This window comes from Dromiciops gliroides, chromosome 2, assembly GCF_019393635.1.
Source record: "Dromiciops gliroides isolate mDroGli1 chromosome 2, mDroGli1.pri, whole genome shotgun sequence".
NCBI classification, from domain to species: Eukaryota; Metazoa; Chordata; class Mammalia; order Microbiotheria; family Microbiotheriidae; genus Dromiciops; species Dromiciops gliroides.
Window position 1 is genome coordinate 399,198,998 of NC_057862.1, and position 26,886 is coordinate 399,225,883.

General features: G+C 37.2%; 2 pseudogenes; both read left to right on the plus strand.

Annotated features, from left to right (window-relative positions):
* Positions 1–715: 715 nt before the first annotated feature.
* LOC122741131 overlaps positions 716–26,886 on the plus strand; it is a 65,633-nt pseudogene continuing 39,462 nt past the window's right edge.
* LOC122742243 lies at positions 1,104–3,510 on the plus strand (annotated as a pseudogene).

Below are 26,886 nucleotides of genomic sequence, written 5' to 3' on the forward strand. Positions count from 1 at the left end.
GACAAACCATCAGTTAATTTGGCTTATGGTTTTATACTCAAGGTCTTTAACTGAAAAACTTTCTTCCTGATATCTTTGGTCTTTTCAGTCTTTCTTCCTTTATAATTCCCCCTCCTTTACTCTCTGATCTCTTCTCCTTTCATAGCAATTACCTTGGGCCTGTATTTTTTTTACCTTTTCAGCCTCCTCCTGAGATAAGAAATTCATGTTTCACTGGTCTTGGTTTATGTTACAAGTGAAATTTAGGGGAATTGGCTCCAGTTTCAATGCTAGTTCTCTTTTCCTCAGTCCTTTTTTCTCCCCATATTACTTATACCCAGTCTACAATGGGCACTTAGTGTTCCATGATAAGACAGAGATTCTTTCTGTAAAGGATTCAAACTTGTAATGTCTTTTGCATGAAGAGAAAATAGATGTGACAAGAACTTTGGGGTCATTCTTTAAGAATACCCAGTAAGATAACGAGTGGGAGTTTCAGTCAACCCAGAAGACCATAGTTTGCCCACCAGACCCCAGTGACTCTCATTTCACCATACTGTGTGATTCACTTTGTGTGCACTGGAGAGAGGGAGAAAATTCAGCTTGCTTTCAGGGTGAAAGTGCACCTTAACATTATCTTTGTTTAGTGATATGTTATTAAGTTTCGTAACAAAATGTTTAAAGATTAGAGTTCTGCAGGTAGGAGGTGAGTTAATTCTGGGTGGAGTCTCAAGACTTTAAATATGGCTCGCATCAGGAAAAATGTGAATTCTTTTGTTTTTGCTTTACTTGGTTTTCTCTGATTGAGTCCAGGTGTGAGTTACTCAATCAGTCTATACCTGTGAAGCACAGAAGCAACCTAAGCCCTGAAATAGATTTGAAGTACCTGGACTCTGCATGTGGCAAATAACTTTTCCCTACAAGATGTGGCTGATTTCCCTGATTGTCTGCTCCTTTATTGTGTTCACAACTCAGGGTAAGATTTTCAGATTTTTTTTCCCTCTTTCAGAAACAAGCAAACAAAAAAACCATAAAAGCAACTGAGATCTTAGGCAAAAAGTCAGGAGGTGCTGGTCTATCTTTTTGGAAAAAATAAATTTTTATTATGAATTAAATTACCAATAATGAATGCATCTAGCGTAAGAAGTGAGGTGGGCAAAGAGGAGAAAATTTTCTTTGTATTACAGTTAGACACATAAAACCAAAAACTATTCCTCAATAGTGCTCAAAGGAAATGAATATATATTTCTCAAATGACAAATTGAAAATTATCAACAATACTATGAAGGAAGACTCCAAATAAAAGAAATTCAAATTAACAAAACTCAGAAACTTTACTTCATATCCTGCAAATGTAATAGTCAATGTTGGAATGGTTGTGGAAAGATAGACCCACTTTTGTATTTTTGGTGGAGCTGTGAATCAGTAAAACCATTTTGGAAAGGAAATTTAGAATTTTTCAAATAAAGCATCTAAAGTATCTATACCCCTCGACCCAGAAATTTTACTACTAGGCTTATATGTGTGAAATTGAACATTTATTTTCCTTCTATTGTGATAAAACTTAATTAAGCAAGCTTAAATTTAAAATTCTCCTTCACTGTATGTGTCTACATTCCTTGCTCTTGCATGTTCATTCAAGTAACCTGAGGTCACTGGGAACATAAGTTCTACTCTTGTGTAACTTGTTACTCCACTCTGTGACTTGTACTTCCACCTTTGTAATTTCACCTATCACAATCTCATCAATTTAAAGCTCTTGTAACAATTACCATGCCTGCAGATTGATCCCATCACTTGAGCACTACTCCCATTACATTAGAAGTGACCTTACTTCCCAAGGATGTAGTAGATGGAGTTGAAGTGACACATCCTACCTCTTCAGTGAAACATATAGTTAATCAAAAGATAACACCTGTGCTGCTCAAGATTTTTCTCTGTTATTTTCTCAATCACTATACAAGATCCTCTCATCCTTAACTAGAGGTCTCTGACTATGGAGTAAGCATTAGCCCCATTTATTGGCTACTGCTAGACTAGCTAATAGATTGATCATTCTTAGATCTTTGTGGCCTCAGTCTACCTTTATTTACATCATGATATACCCCAAGTAGGTCATTGATATGAAGAAATTTTTGATATATCCCACAATATTTGTAGCATCATTTTTGTGGTAGTAAAAAATTACAAGCAAAGTAGATGTCCATCAAGTGGTTAAGGGTTAACCAAATTATGACTCATAAATATAATTGAATATTATTGTGCTGTAAGAAATGATGAATATGTCTCTCAGTTCATCTTGTCAGTAGCCACAGTTACAGAACCATCACCATATCCCACTAGAGATTCCCTGCTCTTAGGCATGGGTCTTTGGGCTTCCTGCCTCAAAAGCTAAGTAGCAAGCACTGGGGAAAGGTAAAGAACTTCCCAAAAGATGACCCCACCAAGGTCATTCATCTGACAACTTTTTTATGCTATAAGACAGGCATTACCCACACTAAGAGAGAGGTGGACAGGCCTGGCTCAAAGGTGAACAAGAAGGAAGAAGTTGAAATTATCACCATGGTGGAGATAACCTTATGGTCATTGTAGGCATCATGGCCTGTTACAACCCCACAGAGTCTTCCAGACCTTCAAAATTTTTACAGAACACATCAGTGATGAGTGTAAGGGGCAATTATATAAGAACTGACATAGGTCCAAGAAGAAGGCTTTCACTAAGTACTAAAAGAAGCAGCAAAATAATGAGAGCAAGAAACAGGTGTAGAAAGAATTCAACAGCATGAAGAAATATTGTGAGGTGATCCAAGCGATTGTTGTACCCAAATATTCCTGCTCTCTCTGAGGAAGAAGAATTCTTACTTTAAAGAGATCCAGGATTATGGCAATATTAAATTTGAGAAACTGGACTAGGCCCACCAGAATGTAGAGCAGCTGGTTCCTATTCCCCTTGTATTTGGTCAGGATGAGATGATTGATGTCATTAGACTGACCAAGGGTAAAGGTTACAAAGGTGTCACTCACACATAAAGAAACTATTCCAAAAAATCCACTGAGCCCTGCCAAAGGTGGCTTGTATTGGAGCTTGGCATCCTTACTGCATGGCCTTCACTGTGGCTCAGGATAGTCAGAAGGGCTACAACCATTGGACCATGATCAACAAAAAGATCTATAGGATTGGCCATGGCTACTGGATCAAGGATAGGAAAATGATGAAAAAATAATTCATCCACCAATTATGTGACCTGTCTGACAAGGCTCTGGGAGGCTTTGTCCACTAGGATGAAGTGAATAATGACTTTATAATGCTCATTGGCTGTATTGTTTCAATTAAGGAACATATCCTTACCCTGTGAAAATTTCTTCTGGTACACACTAAATGTCCTGCTCTCGAGAATCTTGACTTGTAGCTTATTGACACTGTCTCCAAATTTGATCAATGCTAATTCAAGACTGTGGAGGAGAAAAAAAGCTTTCATGGGACCACTCAAAAAAGACCATGTTGAAGAAAATATGGAGAGCATTATGTGATATAAAATGAATATTTTTATTACATTTGTGGAAATTTATTTTGATTTGGGGACCCTGCCTTTGGGTTGATATTCAAAAGCCTTAGGCCCTCAGGAGTTTTTTTTCTGTGTAAACAGAGCTGGCACCCCTCCCCCTCCATTTCAGCTGCAGAGGGGCCTCTGAGGCAGGCTAAGCTGTACAGACTAAAAAGCCCAGGCCATGGTGCTGCCTGTGCACACAGCAGGGAGGCACATGAAAACCCTCAGAGATGCTGGGCTTTGCTTCACCCCCCCCCTCCCCAGCTCAGCCCAGAGAGCAAGGGATTCGGCTGGCCCCAGGGATAGTCAGCCCCGAGTTTCACCTGGCAGAGAGAGTTAGTAAAAAGGGAGACTAGAGATGTTGAGGGGGGTGATGCTTGAGGAGGTTGGAGAAGACAGTGAGTAGGAGAGGCCAGAGGATTAAGAAGACAGTAAGGGAGGAATGGACAGAAAGGAGGCTGCTACAAGGACACTAAGGAGACTGGGGCTACATAGAGAGGGGCTGATGGAGACGGAGAGAAAGCTAAGAGCAAGGAGGCTGGAGGACACCGGAGCACTAGGAGAAAGCAAGGAGGTCTGTGAGAGATTCAGCGAGCAGTATAGAGAGGAAAGTTAGATGGTAAGGGAGGTTGACAAAGTGAAAGGGACTTGGAGTTAGAAGAAAGGAGCTGAGCAGTGAAAGTGCAGGCAAGCTAGAGTGAAGGAGAAAAAGAGTGAAAGTTAGAGAAAGCTGGAGCATACCCTAAGGCAAGAAGCTGCAGTGGCCCTTATTATATTAAAAGCAGACAGGTTGTATAATTTGCATTTCTTTACCCTTATCATTTACATTGATTTTTATAAATAAATTCTGCCTTGATTATTTAATTAAGAGGCTTCTTAATTGTTTGCTTATCAATTTGGGAGCAGTGTGGAGGAATTTTGTAAATGGCCCATATTAAATTAAGAGCAGTGAGATAGCCAGTCAGTCAAATGTCCACAGATTTGTCAAAAGTCCACAGATTAACCCTCCAGTGAGATTAGGCCCAGCTAGTTAGCAAAAATATTCTTACACATTAAATAACTAAGGTTTTGCACAAACAAAAAACAATGCAACCAACAGTAGAAGAAAAGAAGAGAGCTAGGGAAAAATTATAGCAAGTATCTCTGATAAAGGACTCATTTCTTAAATATATGGAAAACTGAGTCAAATTTATAAGATTACAAATCATTGACCAGTTGACAAATGGTCAAAAGATATGAACAGCCAGTTTTCAGACTAAGAAATAAAAGTTATCATCATATAAAAAAAGAACATGTATCTGATTGGCTAATATGAAAGAAAAATAAAATGATAAATATTAAAGAAAATACAGAACAAGTGGGACACTAATATACTGTAGTGTTGTGAATTCTCCATTCTGGAGAGCAATTTGGAATTATGGCCCAAGGGCTATAAAAGTGTGCATACCCTTTGACCCAGCAATACCACTACTAGTTCTGTAACCCAAAGAAAAACAAAACAAACAAACAAAAAATGTGCAGGGAAGGATCTATTCATACAAAAATATTTCTAGCAGCTCTTTTAGTGGTAGCAAAGAACTAGAAATTGAGGGGATGCCCCTCAATTGCGGAATGGCTGAATAAGTTATGTTATCTAATTGTCATAGAATTCTACTGTGATATAAGAAATGACAAGCAACATGATTTAAGAAAAACCTGGAAATCTGTACATGAACAGATGCAAAATGAAGTAAACAGAACCAGGAGAAATTTTTACAAAGTATCGGTAACATTGTATACTGATCGACTCTGAATGACAGTTATTCTCAGCAATACAATGATCCAAGGTAATTCCAAAGGACTCATGATGAAAAATAAGATCCATTTCCAGAGAAAGAACTGATAGAGTCTGAATGCAGATTAAAACATACTAATTTTCACTTTGTTTATTTTTTCATTTTGTCTTTTTTTCATGACATGACTAATATAGAATTCTGTTTTGCATGATTGCACATGTATAACCTATATCAAATTGCTTAATATTCCTGAGAGGGTGAGAGGAGGCAGGAAAGGAGGAAGAGAATTCAGAACATCAAATTTTTAAAAAATTAATGATAAAATTGTTTTATTTGTAATTGAGGAAAATAAAATATTATTTTAAAAAAGACTATGTTGTTGAAGAAGAAACTGCCTGACATTTTCAGGCCAATTGAAGCTGGTGGAGTCTCAATAAATTGAAATTATTTTCAAAACCATTTTTTAAAAACCTGATGAATATGGTGCATACAGAGAAGCACAGAAATCTTATGTAGAGTGAAGTAAAGACCCAAGAAAACAAAATATACAATTACTAAAACAGTGTAAATGGAAAGAGCAAACACTAAAAAACAACAAAAGTGGAGACTGCAAGTTTGCAAAGAGGAAGCATGACTCCAAAGTAGAAAAAAATGAGAAGATACCCATAGCCTATTACTTTTCAGAAGTGAAAGGACCATGGGTATGGTACTGTTCACATATTTTCAGGCTTTTTTGATGTATTGATTGATTGTGTTGATTTTTTTCTTTGTCTATCTTTTATTTAAAATATGTGTTATATGAGATGACTGGGATGGAATATAGAAAGGATACTGGGAGAAATTCTATGATGTCAAATTAAAGGATGTTACTAAAAACTCATTTTAAAAAAGGGAAGACATTTAAGGCTATGTGACTGAGTAAGTCACTTTTTTGATCCTTAGTTTTCCCATACATAAAATTTAGATAATACTATTTGTAAAGAAAAAAGACATAAAGAAATGTAATATATTATTAATATTGTTATTATCATTATACTCATGGAACATTTTAATTTCCATTCTATCATTTGATATTAAAAATAATCCTATAGGGAACTATTATTACTTCTCACTTATAGAGGAAGAGTAGAAGGTCCACAGAGCTTTCATTATTTTTCCAAGGTACTCCAGTTAGTATGGAGGTAGGTATAACAGAGGTAGGTATACACACATACCCAGTAATCCTTATTCTTAGTTCAATTCTGATTATATTCTGCCATGTTGACACATCAAGTACATCACCTTTCCTTTTCTCAATGTTGCACAGGGCCACAGTCCTCAGCACCTGTAGTGGATACTGGATATGGGAAAGTACAAGGCAAACAAGTGCTACTACAAAAATTTGACAAATCTGTCAATGTTTTCCTGGGAGTCCCCTTTGCTAAAGCCCCTCTTGGATCCCTGAGATTTGCTCCACCCAAGCCCCCTGAACCCTGGGATTATGTGAAGAGTGCTACTACATATCCACCCATGTAAGTCATCAGTTTTTAAGTTTTCTGGAGAGGGGAGGGCTTCAAGTAGAGAAAATCATCATCTCCTTAAGAGAATTATCTCCTCTTTTTTTTTTTTATTGGCTCTCTCCTATTTCAGAACACTCAAATCATTCCATAATTCTATGCTTTTGTGAGATTTAAAATTGGATATTAGATCATAAATCTCCCCTCTTTAGCCTTTCCCTTAATTTATCTCCCAGACTAGTAAATGGAAGAAGCTTCTGGTTTTCTAGTTAGAGCTTTTAGTGTATGGTAGTTACCAGGTGATGTTCATTAGAGGGATAGGAAAGTAGAAAAACAAAACAAATAGTCTTAAGTCTAAGCTTAGTCTATATTCTGTATAAAAGTCACCAAAACCCAAGGCCACCTTTGGGGAGAGAGAGAGATCGTGTCAAGCGCATGCTGCTGCTAACCGTGAGCCAGGCTGAGTTGAACTCCAGTCAGCATCTGTCTGTGAAGCACAGTCAGGAGACCAGCAGAGCAGGAAAAAGATGCCACTTCTGTTCTCTCCTTGCCTTTTAAACTCACACCCCGGAAGTGGAGTGCTAGCAGGCCTACTGGCGTGCGTAGCTCATGCCGTTGGTCTCCTCCCCGAAAGGGTGGTCCTTAAAGAAAAACTGGCGTCTCTCCATTATCGCTAACCGACTGTTAAAACTTTTTACCACACTTTGTATATCTCCTCCATCCCTCTGGAAACATTCCTTTTTCTTCTCATTCCTAACTCACACATTTAAGCTATATCAAGTTGGAGGGGAACATCTCAGATTTGCAAAGTGAAATGATATAAAGTGCAAAGATATAAAGTGATCCATCTCATTTGGAAACCTTGGCTACAGTGAACAAAACAAGGACCTACTACAGTTCCCATCTTAAAGAGATGCTGCTGGGACTGCTTTATTTGCTTGATTACAATCAAACAAATCCCTGGGAACACATTGCCTGGTAAAATGGCAATTGCCCTTTGCCTCCATTCTTTAGTCATTACAGGATCACATCTAGTTACGAATCATCCTCTCTATTGATCTCTGTGGGCTCAGTGACGTTAAAATAGATAGTTTGGAAGAAAGAGTCTTGGAATAAGAATCATTATTTCAGGGGTGGTTAGGTGGCACAGGGGTGGCTGGGTGGTGCAGGAGATAAAGCACTGGGCCTGGATTCAGGAGTACCTGAATTCAAATCCAGCCTCAGACATTTTACACTTACTAGCTTTGTGATCCTGGGCAGGTCACTTAATCCCCATTGCCTGGCAAAAAAAAAAAAAAAATCATTATTTCAGCCAAGGCTCCCTTGTTTCATAACTCAGATGTTGGGTTATTAATTAACCTTTCTGGGTTTTTTTAATATGTTCAGTAGGAACAAGGTTGGCTATTCTTCTTACCCCACAAGAAGAAGGTACAGAGAGCGAGAGTCAGAAAGGCACCTAATGAATGCATTTAGAAGCAGCTCTAGGGTCACAGTTTTACATTTGGCTGTCCCTGAAGTCATAAAAGCATTTCACAAATCAAAATAATTTCCATAGACCATCTGCCTTACTATAAGTCTCCCCCTTTTTTCATTTTATTTTTTCCAAAGAACAAGCAGTTTATTCATAGAAAGTCAGAATTGAAAGAGGCCTTAAAGATCATCTAGTTCTATTCTCCATTTTGTAGAGGAAAAAACAGACCCATAGGGAGGAAAGGACATGATCAAATGGAATTCAGGTGGGATATTTTATAAGCTTAAAGAAAATTAAAAAAAAACAAGATATTCAAAGTTATCCTCAGAAGTTGAGGTAGAGAGTCTGAAGAAGGAAATCAGGAGAATTAGGGTGAAAGAGTCAAAGGACATGAGTTAGAATCCTGAATTTGTTACTTAGTACCTATGTGACTTTGGATAAGTCACTTTCCTTTTCTGGGCTTCAGTTTCCTCATATGTAAAATGAATGTGTTTGACTAGGTAATCTTTAAGAACCTTACCAGCTTCAAATACTCTGAGCAGTGATCCTGTGACCCCAAATATGCTTTCCTGAGATGCTGCTAAAAAGAAGTGATTTCCCATGTTTTATTACACAGGTGTGCTCAGAATCCAATTGGAGGAGAGTTTCTGTCTAAACTTTATGAAAATATGAATGAAGTTTCCTTGAAAAATTCTGAAGACTGTTTGTACCTGAATATTTACACCTCAGCTGACCTGGCAACAAAGACTAAATTACCTGTAAGAAGTTAATGGTTTGGGTTTTCTTTAACTTTGGATTTTTGGGGTTGTGGTTCCTTCTTGCATCTATGGAAGGTGAGGAAAGGTAGAAATAATTTTACTTCCCTTTATCATTTCTCCTTCTTTTCAGTCCTTTCATTCTCTTAGCCCATTCCCTTACTACTTTCCTATTGGTTAAGATATATTGCATATGTTGGGTAAGATATATAAGACTATCTCTGCCCTTATCTCTCTTTCTTTCCAAGATTTACCTGCCCCTCCCCATTGTAAAAGCTCTTCCTTATACACCTCTTTTCTTCCTCTTAATTTCCTCCTCTTATTCCTCTTTACTTCTTCCTTCCTTCCTTCCTTTGTTCCTTCCTTTGTTCCTTCCTTCCTTCCTTCCTTCCTTCCTTCCTTCCTTCCTTCCTTCCTTCCTTCCTTCCTTCCTTCCTGCCTGCCTTCCTTCCTTCCTTCCTTCCTTCCTTCCTCCCTCCCTTCCCATCTCCCCTCCCTGCTTGCTATTTCTTTCTTTTTTTTTAAGAAAGTATTTTATGTTTTCCCATTACATGTAAATATAGTTCTCAACGTTTGTTTAAACAAGCTTTCCAATTTCAGATTTTTCTCCCTCCCTCCCCTCCCTCCCCTAGACAGCAGGTAATCTGATATAGGTTATATATATATAATAACATTAAACATATTTCTGCATTAGTCATGTTATAAGAGAAAAATCAGAGCAATGACAAAAAACCTCAAAATAGAAAAAACAACAGCATCAAAAACAAAAGAAATAATATGGTTCATTCAGCATCTATACTCCGCAGTTCTTTTTTTTTCCCCCTGGATTTGGAGATCCTTTTCTATCATGAGTTCCCCGGAACTCTTCTGTACCATTGCGGTGGTTAGAAGAATCTAGTCCATCACAGTAGATCAACACACAATGTTGATAATACTGTGTACAATGTTCTTCTGGTTCTGCTCATCTTACTTATTATCAGCCCACGCAAGACCCCCCAGGTTTCTCTGAACTCCTCCTGCTCATCATTTCTTACAGCACAATAGCATTCCATTGCATTCATATACCACAACTTGTCCAGCCATTCCCCAATTGATGGGCATACCCTCAACTTCCAATTCCTTGCCACCATGTAAAGAGCAGCTAGAAATATTTTTGTACATGTGGGTCCCTTTCCCCTTTCCATGATTTCTTTGGGAAAAAGACCCAAAAGTGGTAGTGCTGGGTCAAAGGGTATGCACAGCTTTATCGCCCTTTGGGCATAATTCCAAATTGCTCTCCAGAATGGTTGGATCAGTTCACAGCTCCACTAACAATGCATTAGTGTTCCAATTCTTACACAGCTTCTCCAACATTTATTATTTTCCTTTTTTGTCATATTAGCCAATCTGATAGGTGTCAGGTGGTACCTCAGAGTTGTTTTAATTTGCATCTCTCTAATCATTAGAGATTTAGAGCATTTTTTCATATGGGAATAGATAGCTTTGGTTTCTTCATCAGAAAACTGCCTGTTCATATCCTTTGACCATTTCTCAATTGGGGAATGACTTGGATTCTTATAAATTTGATTTAGTTCCCTATATATTTTAGAAATGAGGCCTTTATCAGAAGTACTGGTCATAAAAAATTGTTTCCCAGCTTTCTGCCTCCCTTTTAATTTTGGATGCATTGCTTCTGTTTGCACAAAAATTTTATAATTTAATGTAATCAAAATCATCCATTTTGCATTTTATAATATTCTCTGTCTCTTGTTTTGTCATAAACTATTTTCCTTTCCAAAGATCTGATAGGTAGACTATTCCTTTCTCTCCTAATTTACCTATGGTATCACCTCTTATGTTTAAATCATGTATCCATTTTGACCTTATTTTAGTATAAGGTGTAAGATGTTGGTCTATGCCTAATTTCTGCCATACTATCTTCCAGTTTTTCCAGCAGTTTTTGTCAAATACTGAGTTCCTATCCCAGAAGCTGGAGTCTTTGGGTTTATCAAACACTACATTACTAGTGTCATTTACTACTGCATTTCCTGTGCCTAGCCTATTCAATTGATCTACCAATCTATTTCTTAGCCAGTACCAGATAGTTTTGATGACTGCTGCTTTATAGTAAAGCTCCAGGTTTGATACCGCTAACCCACCTTCCTGTGAATTTTTTTTCATTATTTCCCTGGATATTCTTGATTTTTTGTTTTTCCAGATGAATTTTGTTATTATTTTTTCTAGCTCTATACAATAATTTTTAGGTTGTCTGATTGGTATGGCACTGAATAAGTAAATTAGGTAGTATTGTCATTTTTACTATATTAGCTGTGCCTATCCATGAGCAATTGATATCTTTCCAATTATTTAGATCTGATTTGATTTGTGTGAACAGTGCTTGGTAGTTGTGTTCATAGAGTTCCTGGGTTTGTCTTGGCAAGTAGACTCCCAAGTGTTTTATATTATCTACCATTACTTCAAATGGAATTTCTCTTTCTATCTCTTGCTACTGGACTTTGTTGGTCATGTATAGAAACACTGATGATTTATGTGGATTTATTTTATACCCTGCTACTTTGCTAAAGTTGTTCATTGTTTCCAGTAATTTTTGAGTTGATTCTCTAGGATTCTTTAAGTATACCATCATATCATCTGCAAAGGGTTATAGTTTTGTTTCCTCATTGCCTATTCTAGTTCCTTTAATTCCTTTTTCTTCTCTGATTGCTAAAACTGACATTTCTAGGACAATATTAAATAATAGGGGTGATAATGGACATCCCTGTTTCACCCTGATCTAATTGGGAAGGCCGCTAACTTATCTCCATTGCATATAATACTTGCTGATGGCTTTAGGTAGATACTGTTTATTATTCTAAGGAAAGCTCCACCTATTCCTAAACTCTCTAGTGTTTTTCATTAGGAATGGGTGTTGTACTTTGTCAAAAGCTTTCTCTGCATCTATTGATATAATCATATGATTTTGGTTGGTTTTCTTATTGATGTGGTTGATTATGTTAATAGTTTTCCTAATGTTGAACCAGCCCTGCATTCCTGGTATAAATCCTACCTGGTCATAGTGTATTATCCTGGTGATCACTTGCTGTAATCTCCTTGCCAATATCTTATTTAAGATTTTAGCATCAATATTCATTAGAGAAATTGGTCTATAATTTTCTTTCTCTGTTTTTGCTTTGCCTGGTTTTGGTATCATCACCATATTTGTGTCATGAAACAAATTTGGTAGAACTCCTTCTTCACCTATTTTTCCAAATAATTTGTATAATATTGGAATTAATTGTTCTTTAAAAGTTTGGTAGAATTCACCTGTAAACCCATCTGGCCCTGGGGATTTTTTCTTAGGGAGTTTATCAATGGCTTGTTCAATTTCTTTTTCCAATATGGGTTTATTTAAGGATTTTATTTCCTCTTCAGTTAACCTGGGCAGTTTGTATTTTTGTAAATATTTATCCATTTCATTTAGATTTTCAAATTTATTGGCATACAGTTGGGCAAAATAATGCCTAATTATTATTTAATTTCCACTTCATTGGTGGTAACATCAACCTTTTCATTTTTGATACTGATAATTTGGTTTTCTTTTGTCTTTTTTTTAATCAAATTAAACAATATTTTATTGTTTTTTTCATGAAACCAGCTCTTAGTTTTATTGATTAATTCTATATTTTGTTTTGCTTTCAATCTTATTAATTTCTCCTTTAATTTTCAGGATCTCTATTTTAGTATCTAATTGGGGATTTCTAATTCGTTCTTTTCCTAGCTATTTAAGTTGCATGCCCAATTCATTAATTTCCTCTTTCTCTTTTTTATTCATGTAAGCATTTAGAGCTATAAATTTTCCCCTAAGCACTGCTTTCCCTGCATCCTATAGATTTTGGTATGTTGTCTCATTATTGTCATTCTCTTGGATTTAGTTATTATTTGTTTCTATGATTTGTTGTTTGGACCATTCTTTCTTTAGAATGAAATTATTTAGTTTCCAATTGATTTCCATTCTACTTTTCCCTGGCTCTTTCTTACTCTTTCATTCTTTCTTTCTTAGATTATCTCAATATAATTGACTCACACCCCTGACCTCTGTCTATGGAACCTCCTAATAAGGTTCCTAATAATGATCATGTTCTTAGGAGTTATATGTATCTTCTTCCCATATAGGAATGTAAACAGTTTAATCATTTATTCCCTTATGCTTTCTCTTTCATGTTTTCCTTCTTAGGCTTTTCTTGATTCTTGTGTTTGAATATCAAATTTTCTATTCACCTCTGATCTTTTTGTTAGAAATGCTCTATTTTACTAAAGTTCATTTTCCCCCTGAAGGGTTAGGCTCTTTTTCTGGATACATCATTCTTGGTTGTAATTTTAGGTCCTTTGCCTTCTGGAATATATTCTAAGCCTTCTACTTCTTGATCATGGTAGTTGATAAATCTTGCATGATCTGATCGTGTTTCTATGGTATTTCGGTGGCTTCTTTCTCTCTGCTTCTATTATTTTCTCCTTGATCTGGAAGCTCTAGAATTTGGTTATAGCATTCCTGGAAATTTTCATATTGGGACTCATTAAAGAAAGTAATCAACAGATTCTTCAATTTCTATTTTGCCCTCAGCTTCTAAGATATTAGGGTAGTTTTTCTTTATAATCTCTTGAAATAGAAGGTTTAGATTATTTCTTTTTTAATCATGGCTTTTAGGTAGTCCAAGAATTTTTATCTTTTTTCAATCTTTTTAGCAGGTTAATTGTTTTTTCCAATAGGACATTTCACAGTTTCTTCATTTTTTTTTTCATTATTCTGACTTGGTTTTGTTGTTGGAGTTATTAGGTTCCACTTGCCCAATTCCATTTTTTTCTTAGTATTTTATTTTTTCTAATTTCATGTAAATATAATTTTCATTTCTTTTTTTGTGGGGGAAGGGCAATGAAGGGCAAGTAACTTGCCCAGGGTCACACAGCTAGTAAGTGTCAAGTGTCTGAGGTTCGGATTTGAACTAAGGTCCTACTGAATCCAGGGCCAGTGCTTTATCCACTGCACCACCTAGCTGCCCCCAAGATAATTTTCAACATTAATTTTTGTAAGATTTTGAGTTTCAAATTTTTCTCCCATCCTCTGTTCTCTCCTCCTCCTGAAGCCAGAAAACAATCTGATATAGGTTATATATTACATACATTTTAAACATATTTCCACATCAGTCATATTGTGAGAGAAGAATCAGAATGAAAGGAAAAAAAACCTCAAGAAAGAAGAAACAACAACTAAAACAGCAACAACATATGTGAAAATATTATGGTTCAATCTGCATTCAGATTCCATAGTTCTTTTTCTGGATGTAGAGAGCATTTTTCATCATAATTATTTTGGCATTGTCTTGGATCATTGTATTGCTGAGAAGAGCTATGTCTATCACAGTTGATCATCACACCATGTTGTTGATACTGTGTACAATGTTCCCTTCCTTCTGCTTAGTTCATTTAGCATCAATTCATGTAAGTTTTTCCAGGTTTTTCTGAAATGTTTGCTCATCATTTCTTACAGTACAATAGTATTCCATTCATATACCACTCCCAATTGATGGGCATCCCCTCAATTTTTAATTCTTTGCCACCACAAAAAGACCAGTACATATGGGTCCTTTTCCCTTTTTATGATCTCTTTGCAATATAGACCTAGTAGTGGTATTGCTGGGTCAAAGGGTATCAACAGTTTTATAGCCTTTTGGGCATGGTTCCAAATTGCTCTCCAGAATGTTTGGATCAGTTCACAACTCCCCCAACAGTGCATTAGGGTTCCAATTTTTCCACAGCTTCTCCAATGTTTATTATTTTCCTTTTTTTTTCTTGGTCATATTAGCCAATTTGATAGTTACTTAAAAGTAGTTTTAATTTACCTTTCTCTAATCGGTAGTTACTGAGAACATTTTTCATATGGCTGTTTATAGTTTTAATTTCTGTATCTGAAAATTGTCTGTTCTTATTCTTTGACCATTTCTCAATTGGGGAATGACTTGTATGCTTATCTATTTGATTCAGTTTTCTATATATTTTAGAAATGAGGCCTTTATCAGAAACACTGGTTATAAAAAATTGCTTCCCAGCTACTGCTTTCCTTCTAATCTTGATTGCATTGGTTTTCTTTGTGCAAATACTTTTTAATTTAATGTAATCAAGATGATTCATTTTGTATTTCATAATGTTTTCTATCTCATCTTTGGTCATAAATTCTTCACCTCTCCATAGATCTAACAAGTAAATTATTCCTTCCTTTTTTATTTGTCTATAGGGATATCATAGGCAAAGGGGTGTACCCATTTTGACTTTACTTTGATACACAGTGTAAGATGTTGATAAATGCCTAGTTTTTGCCACACTATTTCCCAGTTTTCCCAGCAGTTGTTGTCAAATAGTGAATTCTTTTCCCAGGGGGTGGGGGGTGGGCTAGGGTCTTTGGGTTTATCAAAGACTAGATTGCTATATTCATTTATTGCTATGTTTTGTGTGTCTAAACTATTCATCTGATCTACTGATTTCTTAGCCAGTAGCAAGTAGTTTTGATGGTTGCTGTTTCATAATATGGTTTTAGATCTGGTACAGGTAGGCCACATTCCTTTGCATTATTTTTTATTAATTTCCTTTATATATGTATTTTCTTTCTGACTAGTTCATCAATCCCTTTACCATCTCTGGGTGGTAAGAACTCCCCAACACCTTGCTATAGTCATTACCACAGTGTCAAGGTTCATAGCTGGTGTTGTTGCTACACTGTACTCCAGGGAACCCCCCAAACCAGAATCACAGACCTGTGATGTTCTATATTATCTTGGACTGGAAAATGGCTTAACCCAATGGTTTGTTGGCAATTCTACCATAGAATTCAAATTTACAGATTATTTTAAAGGTGTTTTGAGGGGGATATTGGAAGAGCTTGGATGGAATGCTCCATCAACACCATGATCTTGGCCATTTCACATAACCCCTAAGAACTTTATCACAATTATGGCAATTAGAAGGATTCTACATATTCAGAGAACATAGGTATATCAGGCTAGTTCTGAGTCCTGTAGTTTTTTGATGATTCCAAGGTGCTTTGACCCAAAGAGTCCTGGTTGATATACTCCTGGTCTTTGTTCTTGTCTTTACCTAGGTAGGAACTCTATTCCTTCTGACCAGACTGTAATCACTCCTCTTCACCCTGCTACTTCAACCTGGAACTGGATAATGGCAGAAGGAGCTTCCAAGTGGAGCCTGACCCTGTTCCCATCACTAGCATAAGGGTCTTCTGTAATTTATTCCTGACCACATGTAGAGTCCCTGTACTGCCCTTAGTGCTACCACGTCTGCTGCCATAACCACCAGGCCTCACAACTCAAATTCCTGGCCAGCCCTCACCCCAGTGTCTGTAGACTTCCTTTTCAGGGTGCCTAAGCTGTACTGGCCTGGAAAAGTGATACTCTGTGATTTTTTTTTTATTATCTTACTCAGAATTTTATTTGAGACGTTTTTTAAAAGTTGACTAAAGGATTGGTTTGGGAGATCTCAGCAGAAATACTCAATTCCCTCTGCCATCTTGGCTCAGCCCTTGAACCTTCCTTCTCTAACTTAAGCACTCTTCCTTCAATCAATCCTCATATGACAGTTTTGAGTGCCTTTACTATCTTGGTTACTTTCCTCTAGTGCAGGATGCTTTCCCTTCCTCCGTCCACAAGGGTTTTGTGAATAAATTTTCATGGAGTCTGAACTTTAATGGGGGAAAATACATATTTCTTTCAATATCACTGGTTTTGGGGGGACAATTTTAGTTGTTTTATGCTTTTAAAAATAATATTTTGAGAAGGGATCCATAGGAATCCATGAAACAAAAAATAGGTTAGGAACTCCCTATTAAGTGTATAAGTACAATTTCTTAGGGATGAGAAAACCTCAAAAGTTATCTGATACAACTCATACTTGCACAGGCATCCACTATATAACATACCAGAGAACTCATTATTTACCATCTTCTTGAAGAACCCCAGTGGTGGTGGTGGTAGAATGCTTTTGGCACATGGAAATAAAGTTTGTTCTTCTGCAGTTTTCACTACTGTTTCTATTTTAGCCCAATGGGCCAAACAGAGTGAGTCCAAAGTTTCCTTTGCATGACAGCCCTTCAAATGTCTTAGGTTTAGCTATCTTGTTCCACCAAAGTTTTTCTTTCCCTATTCTTAAATATACTTTCTTTATTCAACTGACTCAAATTTGGGAAGTTTAGGATTACTTCCTTTTTCCTCTCATTAATAACAGATTTTCCAAATCATTCAGATAGTTAGAAAATTGAGATCTGAATAATTTGTCTGGTTTTCTTATTCATATGATAGTGTCAATGGAGTGGAATGGTCATAGAGGAGCTTAATCCAAAATGATGCAAGTTTAGGAAGAATAAGATTCCCTTAAGCTACCTGATCCATCCTGCCTTCCCGCCTTTCTATGTGTGGGACTCTGCCACATGAAACACAGCCATAAAATCAGTTAGATAAGACATTAAAGATCATCTAGTCCAAAGCCTGCCTTACAGACAGGTGGGCAATATAAGACTTAGAAAATAGAAGTGAGGGGCAGCTAGGTGGTGCAGTAGATAGAGCACCAGCCCTGGAGTCAGGAGTACCTGAGTTCAAATACAGCCTCAGACACTTGACTAGCTGCGTGACGCTGGGCAAGTCACTTAACCCCAACTGCCTCACTAAAAAAAAAAAAAAAGAAAAAAAAGAAAGAAAGAAAATAGAAGTGAGTTTCCTCAATTCACACAGCAAATTAGTTGTAGAGCCCAGATAAGAATTCAGTTCTTCTTAATTCTTCTAGTCCAGTGCCCATTCCATTTTACCCTATCATCTCCAAAGAGATCTCTAGAATGGGTAGATTCATGTACTTGGCCTGGTTTAAACATGTACCATTTGAGATTCCTTTGAATTCAGGGATGCTGTGATCAATAATATTCTTCTCTCATTCTGCAGGTGATGGTGTGGATCCATGGAGGCGGTCTTTTAGTGGGTGATGCTTCAACTCTTGATGGGACGTACATCTCAGCTCTTGAGAATGTTGTCGTGGTGGCCATTCAGTACCGTCTGGGAATCTTTGGATTCTTTAGGTAAGACCTGGAAGATGGGAAGTTTGTTGACAAAAAGTATCCTGTAGTGCTTCTAACTCTGAAATTTTGTAATTTTTGTGGCACTTCTCTTAAAAGATTCTAGAAGCATACATTTAATTATATGATTATAGCAGACAGATTTTTTCTTTCTTTGTTTTCTTTAGGCATATATGTGGGTTTATAGAAATTTTTCCATAATATTGTCTCTTTTGGTTTGAAAATTATGGCAAGTATGGTACTTGGTATACTTTGAGTATATAGTAAATGTTATTGAAAACCTATAGTGGACCATCAATAACTAAGTGATACAAATTCTTTTTAGTCCAGTTCAGTAAGCTTGGATTGAATACCTGCTATGTATTGGCTTATTCAGTAAATATTGAGTATCTTCTATGTGTGAAATATTCAATTCAATGAAGCATTAATTAGTGTATAATATGTGCTAAAGGATATAGGGGTAGAATACAAAGAAATGTTTTATACCCATCTTGCTGCCAAAGAACTTATAGTCTAATGGGGGGGATACCAAATACGCAATAAAGGATGTAAAGGAGAGGGAGATTAATGCCATGGGGAGGTGCAGGTAATTGTGCTATGAGAAAATGGAGGAGAGATCATTCTCACCTGAGAGGGAACAGGATTAGGGAGTGACTTATGGAGGAGGTAGCATCTGAGTTGGTCCTTGAGGGAAAGAAGGATTTTGATAGAGTAAATGGGGCAAATAGTCTATTCCAGACATGGAGATATGTCAGCAAAGTCTTGGAGACAAAAGTCAGGGTGAGAAAATAGTACAACTAAGTCTGGTTACAATATAAAAGTAATGTGAAGAGGATTAAAAGTAATGTGAAGAGGATTGGTTTGATAAAAGGCTAGGGGGACGTAAGCTGAGCCAGTTTACACTAAGAGACCCTTAGTAGACTTAGAGAGACTTAGTAAGGAGCCCCTAGTGCCCTGGTCAGGAATTTATTTTCTGGAATAAAGAGAGACACCAAAGGTGTTTTGTTTTGTTTTTTGTTTTTGTTTAGTAATGGAGTAACACAAGGCTAAGCGTGCATGAGGAAGCTTACTCAAGCAGATGTGTGGATGATGAACTAGAAAGGTGATAGAAAGGAGGCAAATAAACTGCATAGACATTTAATAATATTTAAATACTTGGAATTCTGCTGAAATAAAATCTCTGTCAGTTTGTACAAGGGTAGAAAGACTTCAAGTGCAGGCCTAACACTGAATAAACCTATAGTTTATAGGCTAGCCTATCTGTTTAGAGAGGCTTGTCACCAGGCAAGTTTATCAAATGTAGTGTGTGTGTGTGTGTGTGTGTGTGTGTGTGTGTGTGTTTGTATGTCTAGGGAAGAGAGAAAGGGACATCTTGACAGAGAAAGTATCCACATCTTTGGAAATCATGTTTTTTGTTTGTTTTTTGAAATGCAGTATGTTGATGTACCACCCACTTTGTACTCCACATTCAATGTAGGAACAGATGGTATGATGGAAAATGTATTGGATTTGGGGTCAGAGGTCATGTTCTAATATCCTAGTTCTCACTTACTTTCTGTGTAACGTTAGACAATTCAGTTCATCTTTTTGCTCCTCAGTTCCCTCAGCTTCAAAAAGAGAGGGTTGGACTGCATGATCTCTGGGGTTGACTCCAGTTCTAAATAAATGATAATTATCTTATTCTTTGGGTCTGAATATCCTTAAGACTATAGCTCATGATCCCCCACTGAAAGGTTTTTATTTACTAGTTAGGTAGACTACAGACTTCATAGATAGCAAAGGCATTTAATGAACTAGCATAGTAACCAAAAGAGCAATAAGACATTACCACTTCACATAAACCTGTGCACCCCTTCCCATAAATACACATATAACAAAAAGGAAGAATTTATGTTCTTCCCACATAATCTTCCATTTTTCCATCACTGTGTCTTTCTATAGGCTTTTACCTATGCCTAGAACATACTATCTCCTCATTAACATCTTTTAGAATCCCTACTTTCCTTCAAATCTAATTTCAAGCACCACCTCTGATATGAAATCTTTTCTAAACCCTCAGGTGCTTTTGCCTACTCATTCCTCTAAAATCACTTTAAATTACTTTGTACATATTTTATACTTAATTTTTTCTGTATGTACCATTTCCCTTACCAAAATATAATCTCTTTGAGGACAAGAATTACATGGATCTTTTCCTTGTATTCAAAGTGCTTGATATACCATAAGTACTTTAAAATGTTTGTTGTTTGGCTGGATGTCAAATCATTACTCAATGCTACATTGTCTTTTCTGGGTGAAGCATAGACTTTTTTTTTTTTAGTGAGGCAATTGGGGTTAAGTGACTTGCCCAGGGTCACACAGCTAGTAAGTATTAAGTGTCTGAGGCCGGATTTGAACTCAGGTACTCCTGACTCCAGGGCCGGTGCTCTATCCACTGCGCCACCTAGCCACCCCAAGCATAGACTTTTTACAGGGCATAATATTTTCTTTGCTAGATATTTCCACCTTCTTTTGTGGTTGTTGAGCTCTACTTTGATGCAAGATGCTGGGCTTTACCTTTTCAGTGTCATCTGCTAGACTTTCTGGCCTTACTTATTATCATATTAACAAACCTTGCTCTTACAAGTATAGGCTCATCCTCTTTAATTGCATAGATATTGAGTCTATGAACCAACCCACTTAGCCAAGGCAACCAACAAAATCCAGAAAAAAGTTCTCACCCTAAGATTGATTTGATATTTCTGGATCATGGAGTCAACTAACCTTTTTTTCCCTTGGGGAAGATTTATAGTCCATAATCCTAGAAAATATGTGGGCAAATTAGCATATTAAAAAAAACTTCTATTACTTCCTTGATTGGGATGCTGTAAATCTTAAGTCATATTTCAGAAACTCCACCCAAAATAATGACATAGAAGCTACATAGAGGCTAGGTGGATAAAGCCCCAATCATTCCCAAGATCCTGAATGATTGGAAAAGAGACACAGAAATGAAGTTAGTTCAAAATGCAAGGCTAAGTGAAGCAGTGCAGCAACTCTCTTTCTTTTACTATACATATCTTTAGGGGTGGGGAAGAATTGATCCTCTTTTGTTTACCTCTGTCCAGCACAAAAATGCTAGTTGAGTATTATTAGTAAAACATTTTATGCCAAGTATCAAATGAAGATTATAGGTGCTAAGGATTCTTATCTATTAGAGTTCAGAGGAAGGAACAATCACAGTAGGATTAGGTCAAAGTAAGACTTCTTGGAGGAGATAGGAGGGGAATTGAAATATTTGGATAGGCAAACAGTACAGAAAGACATTCCAGTCAGGAGAAGAGCATGAGCACTAGCATGGTAACTATAGAGAAAGAAAGGACATGGGCACCAAAGAAATAGAGATTTCTCCCTGGGCCTATTATGAATGGGGATTAACAATACTGATCAAATTCCCTGAGGACTTGGTGTGGCCATGAAGTTAAAAGGAGAAAAATAGAAGACCTGATCCCTACCCTCATCAAATTATATCAAAAAGAGAAAATAGTAGTAAGGTGGTGAGTAGTAAGTTGAAAAGAATTTAGGTGCCACAGTGGTTAGAGTGCTTGGCCTGGAGTCAGGAAGACTCATCTTCTTGAGTTCAAATCTGTCCCTAGCACTTACTAACTGTGTGACCTTGGGCAAGTCACTTAACTCTGTTTGGCTTGGTTTCTTTATCTGTAAAAATAGGCTAGAGAAGGAATGGCAAACAACTCCAATATCTTTGCCAAGAAAATCCCAAATGGGGTCATGAAGAGTCAGACATGACTGAAAAATGACTGAACAACAACATATGTTGACCAGACACTGGAGGTGGGAAATTTAGCATTATTCCATATTTCCCATAATATCACTTGTTCCTAAATTAATTGTTATGTTTTATACTTCTTATAAGGTTTGGGCCTAAGAATGATCATATGTATTAAGAGCTGTTGTTATTTCCATTTTATAAATTAGAAATCTAGGTGAGAATGATTAAGTAACTTACTTATTTGTGGTCACCAATTATGTATTCCAGGACACATTTGAATCTTGGTATCTCCTGTATTAATCAATCTTTTCACTGCATCATATTTTCTCCCATTTCTTTCCTTGCTACTGTTACACTTCCATTCTAACTATCCATCTTACTCCTTTCTTCTCTCCCTTGCAGTACTGGGGATGAACATGCCCGAGGGAACTGGGGTTACTTAGACCAAGTGGCTGCACTCCAGTGGATCCAGGAGAACATTGGCAACTTTGGAGGAGACCCAAACTTGGTGACCATCTTTGGTGTATCAGCAGGAGGTGTCAGTGTTTCAGCACTGGTGAGTTTTCAGGATGCCATGTGTGGATTCAGGATATTTCTAATAATGTGTTAGCACAGAATGCCAGGATGTTGGTATTGACTACTAGGTGTTTTGGTTCTTCCAAAGGACCAAGCATAATTCTAGACAGCGAGTTTCTTTACTAATCAGGTAATCAAGTAGAGAGGATGAAAATATACAATTGGCCATGCCCCAAGACTATTTGTAAAAGTCTAATGGTGGGGGCAGCTAGATGGTACAGTGGATAGAGCACTGGCCCTGGATTCAGAAGGGCCTGAGTTCAAATCCAAGCTCAGACACTTAACAATTACTAGCTGTGTGACCCTAGGCAAGTCACTTAACCCCAATTGCTTCACACACACACACACACACACACACACATACACACACACACACAAAATTAAAAAAAAAAAGTCTAATGGTAAAGATCTCTGGGAAAGAAGAGTTGATTCAGTTTTATTATGTACTCTTTCTTTTAGAATAATAATAATTCACATTTACAAAATACTTAAAGTAGGTACTTGGTTTTATAGATAGATAGATAGATAGATATAGATATATAGATATCACTTTATCATACAGAAATTCTGTTTCCTTGTTTGTACAAATATGAACAAGAATACTTTTACAATATTATCATATTATATAGTAGTAAGGTGGTGAGTAGTAAGTTGACCAGAATTTAGGTGCCATTTTACATATATATATATATATATATATATATATATATATATATATATATATATGTTAATACAGTCAAAGCATTCTTGTTCATATTTGTACAGGCAAGAAAACTGAATTTCTGTATGATAAAGTGACTTACTTAAAATAACACAGTTAAGAAGTGAATGAGCTGGGATTCATACTTCTGTTTTCAGATCCCAACCCCAATGCTCTTTCCACTCATAGTCTCTGTTTTTCAGTTGTATTCAATTGTGTCAGACTCTTCTTGACACCTTTGAGGGTTTTCTTGGCAAAGATACTGGAGTGGTTTGCCATTTCCTTCTCCAGTTCATTTTATAGATGAGAAAACTTAGGCAATCAGGGTTAAGTTACTTCCCCAGGGTCACACAACAAATGTCTGAGGTTAGATCTGAATTCAGGAAGATGAGTATTCTTGACCCTAGGCCCAACACTCTATTCGCTGTGCCACATAGATATCTCACAGTATATCTCCAAAGTGACTTAGAGTATCATCACAATGAACACTTAACAAGCTTTTCACTGAATAATTGCATTCCACTTCTAACTGTATGGAAACACTTGTGATACCTGACATCCACATCCTCCTACTTTTCTCTTTACACAGGGTCAACTCTGGGCAAACTAGGAAAGAAATCAAAGTATGGTTCTAGGACACCATCTCCCTCACCTCATGTCTCTTCCTTTCCTCTCCTCTCAGTTTACTTGTTTCTTACTTTCATCAATTTTTCAAAAAATATGTATTAAGTGCCTATTGTATATTGAGCATTTTCTTGGGAACTCACAAAGTTTATATAAGATATGGTATCTGGCTTAATGAAGCAGAAGGAAAAGGTAAAACAAATAATTACATCACAAGTGTATTAGGCACTTTCACATTTTAGAGAAATGTATACCCATTTAGTATTGCTGACTTGGCAAACAAAGAGCCTTTTAAAAATGCTTTATTGATGACTTTTGTTTTTCTATCACCTTTATTTAAAAGCTACTCTCCAAACTTATCCTTCCTTGCGAATAAGGAAAGCAGAAACATCTGACACAATGATGGCATCTGACAATGTAAACAATATTCTCTCCTACTAGTCCCTTACTTCTGACATAAGGAAGGAGCTTTGTTTCATCTTTTCTTAGGGACCTTCCTGGGTTCTTCCATTTTCCGAAATCTGTTTTATTGAGCATGTTTCATCCTGCTTGCTTTGTGTATAACTCAGGAATTTTCTTGGCCATGGTCCCTTTGTGGACACCCCAGATATTGCAAGATTTCAGTATATCTTCCTATGGTGGAAGTTGGGATACAGAATAATCCAGACCAATATTTTCTTGGTATCCTTTAATCAGAATTGGATAGTGTTGTTTCTTCTCCCCTCCTCCATTCAGCTTTGGAGCTAAACAATATCTAAGACAATGTTGTTGATGACTCCAATTGGTATTTTGTTGTTCAGTTTGACTCTGTGATAGCATTTGGGATTTTCATGGCAGAAATACTGGAGCCATTTGCCATTTCCTCCTACAGTTTATTTTGTAGATAAAAAGGCTGGGGCCCGCAAGGTTGGGTGACATGCCAAGGGTCATACAGCTGGTGAGTGTCTGAGGCCAGATTTGAATTCAGGGATATGAGTCCTCCTGACTGCAGACTTGACAATTTATCCACTGTACCACCTAGCTGCCCATACTAGCTCTTTTTACTAGAAAAATGCTTTGAATCCACTCTTTCTGATATGCTCATATTCAGAACACATTTTTTCACCCCCACGCCCAGTCACTCCTACAAACTTCAGAGATCCAGGCATTGAATATTCTCATATTTTTTCTAAATATACCATTAATAAGAGACAATTCTCCCAAGTGTGGGCAGTGCCAACAATGCTTTGGGAAGATGCTTTCCTCAGCATCTCTCATCCTCATATACAGGTATACATATAGTTGATACAGACAAAGATGAAATAGATATATACATGTAGATATGGATATAGATATAGATTTGGATATGGATATGGACATGGACATGGATGTGGACATGGACATAGAGATAGAGAGATAGAAATAGAGACAGAGACAGAGATAGATAGAGATAGAGATAGAAATAGAAATAGAGAATTATTTGAGGGAAGGGTGGGGAGGTCCTGAGGAAAGTAGATAATCTGGATATGGATCCAATAAAAACATCTTGTATGAGGCCAGGGCAAATTTTCTCATGTTGCTAGACCAACTCTGTTCAGAGATATAATGATAAACATATAGGATTTGAAATGAGCCTCTGAGGTCATCCTTTATTCTTTGACTGCCAATAACTGGGCTCATTTCTAGCCCAGTGAGGATATAGGACATTGTATAGGGATGTTAACTTCAGGGAACCCTACAGTAGACTTTCTAATTGCCCAAAGATGAACCTTAGACAATGGTTCATCATTGGCATCTGCTCTGAGATGCAATAAGTTGCCTCAGTAAGAGAAGATATTAGATAGAGACCAAAAGAAAACTAGACTTATACCTGATCAGAAAAATATTAGGAGTATCATGTTCACAGTATAGGAACATAGAATCACAGATTAAGAGCAGAAAGAGGCCTCTGGGGACATCTAGTCCAATACAATATCTACTGGACACCATCATTTAGAAAGAATGTTGACTGGGGCAGCTAGGTGGCACAGTGGATAGAGCACCGGCCCTGGAGTCAGGAGTACCTGAGTTCAAATCCAGCCTCAGACATTTAACACTAGCTGTGTGACCCTGGGAAAGTCACTTAACCCCAATTGCCTCACCAAAAAGAAAGAAAGAAAGAAAGAAAGAAAGAAAGAAAGAAAGAAAGAAAGAAAGAAAGAAGAAGAAAGAAAGAAAGAAAGAAAGAAAGAATGTTAACAAGCCAGAAGGCATTTGGGGGTGGAAAACTGTGATAATTATATGAAAAGATCTCCATAGCACTTTAAGGTCTGCCTGTTAAGGCACACACAGTTTAATGGAACAGATCATGATTTGTCTAAAGGAAATATCTATATCTATTTCATCTTTATCTATATTAGCTAAATCTATACCTATATAGTCATATAGAGGAAGGAAAATATGATTCCTGAGGGCTTAGCTTAAGAAGATTTAGAGTGGGGAGCCAAGATGGCGGAGAGGAAGCAGCAAGCTGCCTGAGCTCTCCTTCTGTTCCCTCAAAACGAACATTAAATCAAGCCTCTGGATGGATTCTGAAACTACAGAACCTGCAAAGAGACAGAGAGACACAGTCCTCCAACCAGAAATAATTTAGAAGACTTCAGGAAAAGGTTGGTCTGACTCGGGCAAAAGGGAGGCCCAGCGCAGGGCAGCAGCCCAGAGCCGAGGGGGTCGGGGCAAGTCAGCAGGAGCTGTGGGCCACAGCCCAACAACTGAGGCCCCTGGAACCTGGTTCAAAAATCTGGTGGCCAAGAAGGACAGTGGAAAAATCTACCTGCACTGGCCAAGAGGGCCATGAATGGGTCAGGTGGGATCAGACTCTGGGGTCCGGCGCCTGCCAGGCCGAGCACAATCAGACAGGAAGTGCAGGGCGGTGGATCTCCACACACCATAAAGGCCTCAGAGTAAAAACCCGGTCACACAGCACATATACCCCTGCACAAGAAGCCCAAAACAGGGACCCTGGTGCCCCCAGAGCAGACCTCAACTTAAAAAATAAATAAATAAGCTGCAATAATGAGTAAGAAGCAAAAAAGAGCCCTCTCCATTGAGAGCTTCTGTATCAATAGGGAA